Source organism: Mesoplodon densirostris, chromosome 4, assembly GCF_025265405.1.
Source record: "Mesoplodon densirostris isolate mMesDen1 chromosome 4, mMesDen1 primary haplotype, whole genome shotgun sequence".
Lineage (NCBI taxonomy): Eukaryota > Metazoa > Chordata > Mammalia > Artiodactyla > Ziphiidae > Mesoplodon > Mesoplodon densirostris.
The window spans coordinates 120,610,615-120,624,245 of NC_082664.1; the positions used below are offsets into that span (position 1 = coordinate 120,610,615).

The window sequence follows — 13,631 nt, forward strand, 5'->3', positions numbered from 1 at the left end:
GGAAAATGTGATCATATATTCTCAGAAAAAAATAGAAGAAGACCCACAGTTGACCCATATTTTCCATTTAGCAGACAGGAGTTTTTATTTAATTATTTTTATTTTATTATTACTTTTTTTCCTTGAGAACACCCTTTATTCAGCACTAGTGATGCAATACGTACAGCACCAGGGTCTCCTGATTTTCACTCCATCACTGAAATGCTCCCATGTATCCCCCTAGGGATGGTGCTGTCTGAACTGTAGTCCACAGTAGCCACATGTCGCCATCTTTGTTTTTTGTCCTAGTTTATGTATACTTTGAGGTGGCCTTGGACCCCCCCACCCCTGTCACATGATATCACTTGACTCCTGACTTCACTCACAGGCTACTCTGCTATCAGATCGATGGTGAAGTTTTCATTCACCTCTTTCTGACAACCTACAAATTGAACTTTCCTGTAGTCTTTATGGTCATAGGCCTGGCCAGTGTGCATGACCTTCTCACCAGTTGGCAAGGACCACACCCTGAAGCACCTGGTGCCCCGGGCAGGCTCCAAACCGCCAGGCTGCCCTGGGCCAGCAGCTGGAGGAAGGTCACCACTGCTGCCATCTTGCCAGACAAGGTGTTTTTTTTTAACATTAAAAAAAATGTTTATTTTATTGAAATATAGTAGATTTACAATGTTGTCTTAATTTCTGCTGTACAGCAAAGTGCTTCAGTTATACATATGTCTATTCTTTTTCATATTATTTTCCATTATGGTTTCTCACAGGATATTGAATATAGTTCCCTGTGCTATACAGTAGGACCTTGTTGTTTATCCATTCTATATGTAATAGTTTGCATCTGCTAATCCCAAACTCCCAATCCATCCCTCCCCCACCCTCTCTCCCCCTTGGCAACCACAAGTCTGTTCTGTATGTCTGTAAGTCTGTTTTGTAGATAAGTTCATTTGTGTCATATTTCAGATTCCACATATAAGTGATATCATATATGGTATTTGTCTTTCTCTTTCTGCCTTACTTCACTTAGTATAATAATCTCTAGTTGCATCCATGTTGCTGCAAATGGCATTATTTCATTCTTTTTTTATGGCTGAGTAATATTCTATTGTATATATCCATTCATCTGTTGATGGACATTTAGCTTGTTTCCATGTCTTGGCTATTGTGAATAGTGCTGTTATGAACATAGGGGTGCATATATATTTTTGAATTATAGTTTTGTCTGGATTTATGCCCAGGAGTGGGATTGTTGGATCATATGGCAACTCTATTTTTAGTTTTTTTAAGAACCTCTATACTGTTTTCCATAGTGGCTCTACCAATTTACATTCTCACCAATAGTGTAGGAGGGTTCCCTTTTCTCCACACCCTCTCCAGCATGTATTATTTGTAAACATTTTTAATGATGGTCATTCTGACCAGTGTGAGGTGTTACCTCACTGTAGTTTTGATTTGCATCTCTCTAATAATTAGTGATGTTGAGCATCTTTTCAGGTACCTGTTGGAGAAACGTCTATTTAGGTCTTCTGCCCATTTTTTGATTGGGTTGTTTGTTTTTTTGTTATTGAGTTGTATGAGGTGTTTGTATATTTTGGAGATTAAGCCCTTGTCACTCACGTCATTGGTAAATATTTTCTCCCATTCCATAGGTTGTCTTTTTGGTTTTGGTTTTGTTTTTTTTATGGTTTCCTTTGCTGTGCAAAAGCTTGTAAGTTTGATTAGGCCCCATTTGCTTATTTTTGCTTTTATTTCTATTGCCTCAGACAAGGCATTTTAAATACCTATTACAAGTATGTTAAAGAGGAAAATGGAAAATATGACAAAATTGTTGAAAAGAATACTTGAGCAGATAATTGTAATCTATAAAAATATCATGGATTTTCTGGAACTGCAAAGTACAATATCTGAAATTACAAATTCACTGGATGGGTTTAAAAGCAACAGACAGGGGCTTCCCTGGTGGCGCAGTGGTTGAGAGTCCGCCTGCCAATGCAGGGGACGCGGGTTCGTGCCCCGGTCCGGGAGAATCCCACATGCCGCGGAGCGGCTGGGCCTGTGAGCCATGGCCGCTGAGCCTGTGCGTCTCCGCAGCGGGAGAGGCCACAGCAGTGAGAGGCCCGCGTACCGCAAAAAGAAAAAATAAATAAAAGCAACAGACAGAATTGGTAAACCCAAAGGTCAATATAAATTATCCAAACTGGGACTTCCCTGGTGGTCCAGTGATTAAGACTCCATGCTCCCAATGCAGGGGGCCCAGGTTTGAACCCTGGTCAGGGAACTAGAGCCTGCATGCCACAACTAAAGATCCCACATGCCACAGTGAAGATCCCATATGCTGAAACTAAGACCTGGCCCAACCAAATAAATAAATAAATAAATATATATATATATATATATATATATATATATATATATATATTTTTTTTCTTTTGTGGTACGCGGGCCTCTCACTGTTGTGGCCTCTCCCGTTGCGGAGCACAGGCTCCGGACGCACAGGCTCAGTGGCCATGGCTCATGGGCCCAGCCGCTCCACGGAATGTGGGATCTTTCCGGACCGGGGCACGAACCCGTGTCCCCTGCATCGGCAGGCAGACTCTCAACCACTGCACCACCAGGGAAGCCCTAAATAAATTTTTTTTTAAAAAAATAAAAGAATAAATTATTCAAGCTGAAGCCCACAGAGAAAAAAGAATGGAAAGAAGAGAGCACAAAAGACATGTGAGACACGATCAAAGGCTTATGTGCAATTGGAGTCCAAGCAAAGAGGAGAGAGAGAATGAGACAGAAGCAAAGTTGGAAAAGAGAAAGATTAAGAACTTTCCAAAACTGATCAAAGATATCAGTGTACAAATTCAAGATGCTTGGTGAAAGCATAGATACAAATTGGATAGATATAAAGAAAATAACGCCTAAACACTTAATAATCAAATAGCTGAACACCAAAGCTAAGAAGCAAAAAGCAGCCTGAGAATAAGGACACACATGTACTTTCCAAGGAGCAACAATAAGATTTGATAATTTCGCATCAAAATTTTGGAAGCTGTGGAAATTGAATGACATTTTAAGGTGCTGAAAGAAAAAAAAACTGCAAACATAATTCTATCTCCAGCAAAAATAATTCTATCATAATTCTATCTCTTCAAGATATGAAAGCAAAGTAATGATATTTTTCAGATCAAAAAAATCCAAACCAAAACTGCAGCCAAGATAATGTACTATTGGAGGAAGGATAGTCAAATAAACCAACAAAATCAAACAGGGAGTCCAGATATAGACCCACATATATACAGTCAAATGATTTTTTGATTAAAATGTCAAAGAAATTCAATGGAGAAAGGAAAATATCCTCAATTAATGGTGCTGGAAAAATTGAATAGCCATATGAGAAATAAAGGACCTCAACCCCTACCTCACACTATATACAAAAACCAATCTGAGAAGGATCACAGGCTGAAACACAAGAGCTAAAATAGTAAAGCTATTAGAGGTACTAGGAGAATATTTTTGTGACCTCTGAGTAGGCAAAGATTTCTCAGGGAGGATTCAGAAAGTATAAACCATAAAAAAAAGACTAATTAGTTGGACTTCATCAAAATTAAAAATTTCTATTCATCAGAAAGCACCATCAAGAAAATAGGCAAGCCAGATTGAGAGTAATATTCACAACACATCTATCTGATGAAGGGCTTGTATCCACAATATATAAAAAACTCTTGCAACACAATGATAAAAATAAAAACAACAACAAAAAATTTTAATGGGCAAAAAACTCGAACATTTCACGAAAGAAGATATACAAATGGTCAATACATAGATGAAAAAAAAGGGCTCAAAAGGTTAGTCATCATGGAAATGCTAATTAAAACAATTAGGCACTATTACAATAAGGACAATACATACCTGACAGCAAGTAAAATGGAATAGATTTACAACAATTTACAACACTAGATGTTGTATAAGATGTGGAGCAACTGGATCTTTCACATGTTGCTGGTGGAAGTATAAAATGAAACAATCACATTGGAAAACTGGTGGTTTCTTAAAAAGTTATATATGCAACTACACTATGACTCAACAATTCCACTCCTAGAGAAATAAAAACATATGTCCACAAAAAGCCTTGTGTAAGAATGTTCATAGCAGTTTTATTCATAATAGTCCCAAACTGGAAATAACCCAGATGCCCATCAAAAGGAGAATAAACAAAATGTGGTATAGTCATACAATGAAATACTACTAAGCAGTAAAAAGGAACACACTACCAATACAAGTGACAACATAGATGAATCTCTAAAATACTATCCTGATTGAAAGAAACCAGGCATATAAAAATACATTCTGCTATAATTCCATTCACATGAAATTCTAGAATAGGCAAAATTAACATAATTATAAAAAGTAGAATAGTGGTTGCTTCTGGAGAGGGGAGAGGTTGTAAAGGAGCACAAGGGGGCATTCTGAGGTGAAGCAAATGTCTGTGTCCACCAAAACTGATTAAATAGTTCACTGAAGATCTATGATTTTCGCTGAATATAACTTACACCTCGAAAAACATCATGCTTAATGAAGGTATTAAAATTATGAACAAGCCAAGGATAAATAATATCCCCACCACTATTCAACCTTAGCATTGTAATAATACAAATTAAAAAGTGAGGAAAGAGATTTAAGGTTTGGAGAAGAAGAGAAGAAAATGTAATTATTTTCAAATGATAAATGTGATCATATGAATAGAAAACTCAAGAGAATATCAGATAATTTTTTAGATTAGTAAGCCCAGTTGCAATATTAACAAAATTTAAAAATCAGTAGCCTTCCTCTACATCATTTATTAACAACCAGAAAATGTAATATAAACTCAGATACCATTCACAGTAGCAATAAAAAACTGTATAATATACAGAAATTAACCTATCAAAGAATATACTAGAAAAGCTTTAAATATCTAATAAAAGACATAAATGAAGACCAGGATATATGGAAAGATATACCATGTTAAAGAAAGGGAAATTTTAACATCACAAAGATGTAAATTATCCTTCAAATTAATTGATACTCTTAGTAGAATTTCTATCAAAAGTAATCTAGAAACTTTACAAATTGATTCTGAAATGTACAGGGAAGAATAGAAGATCACTGATCACTAAAAAAACTTTGAAGAAAAGCAAAGATTCTCCCTAATATATATTAACACATTCTACAAAACCATAGTGCTAAAACTAGCGTAGAACTGGAGTTGAAACAAATAAATAGGTCAATGGAACAGAAACAGATATTAATGAACTTGAAATATGATAAACATGGAATCAGAAATCAGTGGAAAAATAATGAATTTTATAGTTGATGATATTGAGAATACTGGCTCATTGTAAGGATTACAATAAAAGATCTCTACACCTTTTAAAAAGTGAACACTTGGACTTCCCTGGTGGCGCAGTGGTTGGGAATCCGCCTGCCAACGAAGGGGACATGGGTTCAAGCCCTGATTCTGGGAAGATCCCACATGCCACAGAGCAACTAAGCCCCTGCACCACAACTACTGAGCCTGAGCTCTAAAGCCCATGAGCCACAACTACTGAGCCCGCGTGCCACAGCTACTGAAGCCCATGCACCTAGAGCCTGTGCTTAGCAACAAGAGAAGCCACCGCAATGAGAAGCCCACACACTGCAACAAAGAGTAGCCCCCGCTCGCGGCAACTAGAGAAAGCCCGCACACCGCAACGAAGACCCAATACAGCCATAAATAAATTAATTAATTAATAAACTCCTACCCCCAACATCTTCCAAAAAAATTAAACAAATAAATAAATAAATAAATAGATGTGAACTCTAGATATATATAAAATCTAAATGTGAAAAGTATAATATGGAGTTAACAGAAGAAAGTATATGATCACATCTTGTGACCTTGGGATGGGAAAGGATTTCTTAAACAAGACCCCCCCAACGCAGAAAATTTCATCTGGAAAAAATTGATGACTTGATCTACATCAACATAAAGAATTTCTGCTCAGTGAAGGACACCATAGACAAAGTTAACAGATCAGTGACAGAGAGAAGATAATTTCAACACTGAAAACTGATGAGGGAGCAATACCTTCTAGACCCTACAAGGAACTCTAACAAGTAACAAGAAAATGACAGGAGCCACAATAAAAATGGAGCCACAATAAAAATGGACAAAGTATGTGAGACTGGTAGTCATTAGTTCCATTCCCCCAATATCTCTGATTCTCCTCCTGGATATGTGGTAGGGTTACACCTTCCTGTCTCCATGAAGATAGAAGTGCCATATAACTTGCTTAGTCGGTGAAATTTCAGTGGAAGTGACAAGTGACACTTCTAAGCAGAAGCTTAAAGTTCTTAAATGGTTCTGCAGAAGCAGAGCCATTGTGTAGCTTACCACATTTTTTCCCTTTGGTGTCGTGACAAGCAATGTTAGCGATGGTGGTGACTCCATTAGCCTGGGTTTCTGAGTGGCTCTGATAAGTGGAGACTCCTGCTGACTCGCAGTGACCCAGAAATACTCCTTTGTAGGTTTGAGCTATTAAGATGTCATGGTCATCTGTCACCCTAGCATAATTTATTCTATCTTGACTGATAGAGAAGTGGGGTCCTACCAAACAATATTATCTAAAATTTGTGGCAGTGATTAAGAGCTTGTCATCAGGTGGTGAGAAAACTGTGAGCAGTTGTTGGAAGGACAGCAATTCATGTTATGTAGTGGCAAAATATTGGATAAAATTGCCACCTGCAATAACCCTAGGGGAGAAGAAGATAGTAGCGAGCATTAGTTTCTCTTGACTGCATTTGAAATAAGTTCAGAAAATAACTGGCACATTTCCAAGCGGGAATGGAAGGAAATTGAGAGGGATCAGAAAACTGGGGTCTTGCACAGTTGGAAGTGATAACTGCTCCTCGATCCTAACAAGTGAAAGGAAAAATGAGAAGGACTTGAAAGATCAAAGGCCAATTAAAATCTCAGCCTTTTTTCAAGGATCAAGTCAAGTTTGTGGCTATTTCATCCAGTGATAAAAACATTTGAATGGATTATGCTATCTCAAAGTGAGGGTCCAGCTGAAGGTGAGGTATTCAGTAATTCCTTTTAATTTGACAAAAGAGATCTTGGGATAGAGTCTAAATGTGCAGCTCTTCCACAAAAGCTGAATACCTTACCTGCAACTAAGTGAAAGGGAAGGGGTGGGGAATAGGATGAGAAAGAAATGTAGCAAATCCAAGAAGTTCATTTAGAAAATAACTATGGATGAGCTCTGTCATATGGAACTGACTGGAATCAAATAAATAAGAAGACTAGTAAGTTTTTGAAGAGCATTATGTTGCCAAAGAAATTTTAAGTGTAAACTTTAAAAGTCTGTGACCCTTTGAGCTTTTAAAGGGCATCAATGGGCAGGAAATATGGTAACGCCTACATCAGATAAGGCCAAAGAGGATGATGGAGAGTAAACAATCTTCCAGAAAGTAGAGCCAGGGGTTGCAAAGGATAAAGGACAAGGTAGCTACTCCCAGGGAAGGAAATCAGTGTCAAAGCAAGGAATATATGCATCCTCGGGATAGAAGGTGGGGATGACTTCATGGAATATACAGAAAACCAAAATACGTGATCCCAAAATGTGACACTTTGGCATAAGGACTATATTGAGCTGAAGTCAATTCAGAAAAAGCAAATACAAGAAAAGCTCCCTGCTCTCTTCCTATTTGCCTTTAAGCAGGACATAAATTTTCAAAGGTGTCCCCCTTCCCTTCTCTACTAGAAAGGACAAAAGTTAATCACCAGAGGTAACTTTAGACCTTATCAGCCTGAAAACACCAGAGAATCTACATAACAAATTTACTAACTAGCCTCTATCTACCATTGGTTCCCTATATATTTACCTTCCCACAGTTTGCCCATGGAAGCCTAAAAAAATGGAAGCCTAAAATAATATTTCCTTTGTCCTATCATTTCTCTCTGAATTTATTGTCATTTGTTGAAGATGCTATATAAACCAGAGTTCTAAGCACCCTCCCTGAGTTACTCTTCCCTGAGTTTCTTCCATGTATATATGAAATATTCATGTGAATAACCTTCTGTTTTTTTTCTCTTGTTAATCTGTCTTTTGTTGTAGGGGCCCCAGCAGAGAACCTAGAAGAGTAAAAGGAAAAAATTTCCTTCCCCTACAATGTTTAGACAACTCCCTTAGGTAGGAAGTTGTCTTAATAAATAAATAAAATAAATAATAAATTTTAAAAAATAATATTTATTTATTTTCCTTTTTTTTTGGCTGCATTGGGACATAGTTGTGGCACACGGGACCTTTGTTGAGGCATGTGGGATATTTTTGTTAAGGCATGCGGTCTGCTTGGGTTTCTCTCTAGCTGTGGCCTGAGGGCTTTCTCTCTCTAGTTGTGACACGCAGGCTTCAGGGTGCGTGGGCTCTGTAGTTGTGGTGCACAAGCTCAACAGTTGTGATGCGTGGGTTTAGTTGCCCTGCAGCATGCGGGATCTTAGTTCCCCTACCAGGGATCGAACCCTCATCCCCTGTGTTGGAAGGCGGATTCTTTACCACTGGACCACCAGGGAAATCCCGGGGTGTATTTTTTTTATGAGGGGAAAATACCAACTGAATATATTGACTAGAAGGACAGATGATGGTTGTTCACCAAGTATTTTCAGCTCTCCTCCTTCTGGACAGTAGGATTGTACTTTCCCATATTCTTGAAGTTAAATGTGGCCATGTAACTAGCTATGGCAATGAAATGTGAGTGCAAATGATTTGTGTCATTTCTGGGTGGAAGCTCCAGAGCCAATGTATGATTCATCATGTTCTTTTTTCCTCTGGGATAATGACTGGCAGTGTCCAAGATTATGGCTGCTTCATTATCCTGGGTCCCTGAGTGGTTAAAGACTAGAGCCCCTCTGACAAGCCACTATGGACATGTAGCAAGAACAAAAGATAAACATTTCTTTTTTTAAAGCAACAAAATTTTTTGGTTGTTAAAGTAGCATAATCTAATATATCCCAACAGGCAATTTGCAGATGGGGAAATCCAAGTGGTTAACATGTAGCTAGGAAGAGATGTTCAGGAAATATAAATTAAAACAACAATGAAATACTACTTCATGTCCCTCAGATGGGCAAAAATTAGAAAGTAGAAAAACAGCAAGTGTTGAAATATATGGGGAAATAAGAATCCCTATGAAGTGTTTGTGGGAGTATAGAGTTGGAGTTAAGGTAGGTATCCAACACCAGAGAATAAATAAATAAATAAATAAATGTAGTGGAGGATTATAATGGACTACCAGATTCCATTCTAAAGTATTAATTGTATATTTATAGAATATTGTGGATATATATTTAAAACACAATGTTGACTGAAAAAAAGAAACAAATCTTTTAGTACCATTTATATAAGTTAAAAATACAAACATACATCAAGTAAAAATACATTCTTCCTATAAAGAAGAATAAGAGTTGAAATGGTGCATGAAGACCAAAATAAATAATAGTAATAGTAGTACCAATAATGATGATGATAATGATGATGGAGCATTGTAGACTGATGATAATTGATTACTGTGAACTGAGGATTAATTCAATCCAATGAACCAGAGGTCCACAAAAGCAAAGATCAATTAATGAAGATGACATGCAATTGATGGAGAAAGCACAGCAGAGCAAATTGCATCCTAAACAAATATAGCAGAGATTTGAAACATATATTAGAGTTGCTTTTTCTCAAAGAGCTTCAAGGAGTTAACAAGGGCAGGGAGCACGAGTGGACCATGGATAACTAATTAAAGGTCTGCCCTGGAGGACTCAGCCAGTCATCATCTCCTCTATATATAGAGCAGCTGGCTGCAATGTTTGGCCCCAGGATAAAGCCATGATTACCACTCTAATCAAATTGGAAAATCTGCCTGAGGGGGACTCTCAGTCAGATCTTGGGATCAGAGAATCAGGTTAGGTCAAAGACAATTCTTTAAATTCACAAAGTAAATGCAGGAAAAGAAGAAAGAAAATTTAAAATGCAGCCCACTCATGAGTAAAATAAAGGACTCACCTTTAAAGTCTTCCTTTTTTTAGCCACTGTATGAGCTTTTCTGACTGTTCCTGACCTAGAGACTTTCATGAATCCTGCAATAAAGAAGAGAAATCAGTCTTGGAAATGGAACTTTAAGTATTAAGAGAATGAATATAAGCTACATATCAACCTAGTCTTGCATTACAAAATATAAATGGGCAATTAAGAATAATCAGACATTAGGAAAACCAACAGCATGAGAGAACCAAGATGAACAAATAGGACATTCAACCCTAGAGGAAACAAAGTTAATTCAGGAAACAGGACTTAAAAAAATCTTACGTGAATTAGCGTTCCTGAAGATAATCAAGCAAACTGCATCTATAAAGTAAGAATATGCTGCTATGAAAAGGTAGCAATAGGAGAACAAAACAAATATTGACATTTTTTTAAAAGGAGAAAAAATATTGGACAGCCATCCAACAGTGTTTTCGATATAAAATATTATTTTGTCTCTAAGAAACAGAAACTGGTTTAAGCAATAAGGAAACGGGAAGTCCAGATATAGGGGTTCCAGAATTAGTTGATTCACTAACTCTGTGACACCATCTGGAGCCCAGGTTCTTTCCATATCTGTCTTCTGTCACCTCTTAGCATTGGCTTCAGCCTCAAGCTGATAGCAATATGGCTCCTACAATTTTAGGTGTAATATCTACATATGACAATGTCCAAAAGAAGAAAAAGGGCTGTGTTTTCTGTGTTTCTTCCCTCTTACAAACAAGAAAACCTTTACCAGAAACCCTTTGCTAATTTATCTTGTGTCTCATTACCCAGAATTGAGTCACATTTCTGAGCCAATCACTAGCAAAGTGAATGGGATTATCATTGTTGACCTAGACTGATTATCTGGGTGGGAATCTACCAGTGTTCAACTCCTTAGTAGAGGAGTCTTACTAAGACCACACAGTGACAGACCTAGAAGCCAACCACTTCATATTAGAATAACAGATCAAGAGGATAGAATGTATTCCACAAGAAAAGTAGAATAGATTCCAAGCAAAAATGGTAGATAAGGAGCTGGAAGAGCTTAGTGCTATGGCCATATTTGTTTTCTCAACAAGAGAGGAAGGAAATTAGAAATTCTAGGAAAGAATCTGTATAAGAAAGTCATGGTCCAAATAGGAAGCAAAAGAGAATCTATTTAACCTGGACTCTTTCAAGCATCTCAGGGTCATATCATTGATCTTGTAAAGAAGGAAATGTGAGTTGAACACACAGCACAGTACTGAGAGAAGGGAAACAAACATTGTGAGTCCTAAAATTGCCCCAGCTTACTGCCTTGAGGAAGTTTTCTGGGTGCAGGGAGGGAGAACTCAACCAGAATTTGTATTGCTATATTGAGGAGACAGAGATTGGAATTTGGAGAGGCTGTCATGGCTAGAATTTGTGGGGCACTATACTGAAAGGAGGAAGCTGTGAAAACAGAAAGCTCTAGAGATCAGCAAAAGGATTTAGTCTTTGGCTGAGTCTAATCTGCACATGATTGGGATGAAACTCCAGGAGGCTGGGGAAAGAACCACTGGAAAACAGTAGGCTGAATAATTCCTGGAGCTCACACACAGCTGGGACTAGTTCTTGTTCCCACCAGACAGAGTGAAAAGACTGTAATATGAGGGGCATACTCAGAAGGAGAACACCTTAATAAAAGGTTTAAATAAACCTGAGAAAACAGCTGCTCTAATGCTATGACGACACAGAAAAGCAAGCCTCAAAATGATCAAACTGATCCACAATAATTTAACTGCATGCCAAAACAAAGCTCACACTCTTAAAAGAAATACAACAAAATGCAACATACAACAAGTTACCATGTAAAAGCATGCAATGAAAATGACCCAGCATGCAAATTAGCAGGAAAACATGACACGAAGCCAGGAGAAAAATTGATCACTGGAAACAAACCCAGAAAAGACAGAGGTGATGGAATTAGCAGGCAAGGACCTTAAAATAGCTATTCTAAATCTTATAAATATGTTCAACATGGAAAGGAAAATATAAAAATAAAGAGACAAATGAAAAATAAAAAAAGATCCAAATGAAACTTCTGGAGATGAAAAACACAATGATCTGAAATGAAATCTGTCCAGGATTGGATTAAGAGCAGATTAAACACTGCAGAAAAAAAAAAAAAAAAGATCAGCAAATGTGAAGAGAAAGCAACAAAAGCTATCCAAAATGAAGCATATAGAGAAAAGAAAAGACTGGGGAAAAAAATAAACAGAGCCTAGTAATCCTACGAGACACTATAAGTGATCTAAAATAGGTATAATTTGAGCTGCACAGAGGGGAGGGACAGAAACTTATTAGAAGAAATAATGGCTTATTTTCCAAATTTGATGAAAATATAAACCTACAGATCCAAGAAGCTCAATGATCTCCAAGTATAAGCAACAAAGCCACAAACAGCAACACAGATTATAGTTGAATTGCTGGAAATAATAGTGATAAACAGAAAATTTTAATAGCATCCAGAAACAAAAAGACACATTATGTTTAGAGGGAAAATAGCAAGAATTACAGATTTCTCATCAGAAACTAAGCAAACTAGAACATATGCAATGACATCTTTCATTAATTGGAAATAAATCTGGCTATTTGGAATTTTGTACCTGACAAAAATACCTTCCAAAGGAGACAAACAAAAGCCTAGAAAATTCATCACCAGCAAACCAGCACTATAACAAATGATAAAGAAATTTATTAGGCAGAAAGAAAATGATACCAGATGGAAATTTGGATTTATACATAAGAATGAAGCGCTCTAGGAGTGGTAAATATGTGAGTATAAGTATAATAAATACTTTTTCTTATTTTTAAACCTTTTAAAAATGGAATAGACTGCTCAAACATAATATTTTAAACTTCCATTATACTTTCTTCTTGTGTTATTTTAGAAGTATGGTGTTCAATTTGCAATTATTTGGAGAATTTTCCAGATACCTTTCTTTCATCAATTTGTAGTATATTCCTTTGTGGTCAGAGAACATACTTTGTATGATTTCAATATTTTTAAATTTGTTGAGGGCTTCCCTGGTGGCACAGTGGTTGAGAGTCCACCTGCTACATGCTGCAGAGCGGCTAGGCCCATGAGCCATGGTCACTGAGCCTACACGTCCAGAGCCTGTGCTCCGCAACGGGAGAGGCCACAGCAGTGAGAGGCCCGCGTACCGCAAAAAAAAAAAAAAAAAATTGGTTGAGATGTGTTTTATAGCCCAAAACATAGGCTATCTTAGTGAATGTTCCATGTGTACTTGGAAAGAATGCATATTCTGCTATTATTAGGTATAGTGTCCTATGAAAACCATTAGGTCCAGTAGATGGATAGGGTTATGCAAGTCTTCTATATCCTTACAGATTTTTCTGTCTATTGTTCTATCAATCACTGAAAGAGAAGTGTTAAAATCTCTAACTATAATTGTGGACTTTCACTTTTCAGTTTTATCAGATTTTGTTTCATGTATTATAAAGCTCTGTTTTCACGTACATACCATTTCAAATTATGTGCTCTTGGTGAACTGATCCCATTATCATTATGCACTGTTTCCATTATTCCCTGATAA

General features: G+C 37.1%; 1 pseudogene; it reads right to left on the minus strand.

The window, feature by feature from the left end:
- Positions 1-219: 219 nt before the first annotated feature.
- LOC132488160 (NADH dehydrogenase [ubiquinone] iron-sulfur protein 6, mitochondrial-like) lies at positions 220-592 on the minus strand (annotated as a pseudogene).
- Positions 593-13,631: the final 13,039 nt, after the last annotated feature.